A 943-nucleotide genomic window follows, 5' to 3' on the forward strand; every position below is an offset into this window, starting at 1 on the left:
GTTCCGTCACCCGAGCAACTTGGAGCTGAAACTCTACAACCAAATCCAAAGACGCCGCTCCGACATCCACGCCGACCCCAAGGCCGCGCACCAGGCAAGCCATTGGTTCTGTCACCCGAGCAACTTGGAGCTGAAACCCTACAACCAAATCCAAAGACGCCGCTCTGACATCCACGCCGACCCCAAGGTCGCGCACCAGGCGAGCCATCGGTTCCGTCACCCGAGCAACTTGGAGTTGACACCCTATAACCAAATCCAAAGCCGTCGCTCCGACATCCACACTGACCCTAAGGTTGCACACTAGGCAAGACGCCTTCTTTGTCGTCCTAGCAAGCATAGCCAACACCATACAACCAACCTTGGAGTCGCTGCTCCGAACTACAGACGAAAACAACACACACTCCGACCCCGAGGCTGCGTACTAGGTGAGCCGCCTGCTTCGTCACCCGAGCAACCGGAGCCGACACATAACAACATTATCTGAAGCCGGAGCTCTAACATCCACACGAGCCTCGAGGCCGCACACTAGGCTGGTCAACAACACTGCCACCCAAGTGACCAATGCCGACACCCTTCCACGATGACGACATCAGGATCACCGCTCTGCACTAGCGCTGAGGTCGCACACCACCCAAGCCGATGGATCCTAGGCCAAGATCACTCCAGAATGATGCCTCCAAGAAGGACCACGACACCAGTGCGCCGCCATCATCCATTCCAGGAACCTGAAACAAGGGTTTCCCTCGGAGTACGAGAGAGGAGGGCGTACGCCCTCGGAGAAGAAGACTGTAGGATCGAAAGTATGTCTAAAAGGGAGGGGTTGATTAGACCAATTGACCAAATAAAAACTTATCCTTTTCCCAATTTAGTTGCAGACAAGTTTTAGCAATTCTACGAAGTCAAGCAACACGCTACACATGCAAGTCTAAGAGTTATGCAGCAG

This window comes from Triticum dicoccoides, chromosome 5B (assembly GCF_002162155.2).
Source record: "Triticum dicoccoides isolate Atlit2015 ecotype Zavitan chromosome 5B, WEW_v2.0, whole genome shotgun sequence".
Lineage (NCBI taxonomy): Eukaryota > Viridiplantae > Streptophyta > Magnoliopsida > Poales > Poaceae > Triticum > Triticum dicoccoides.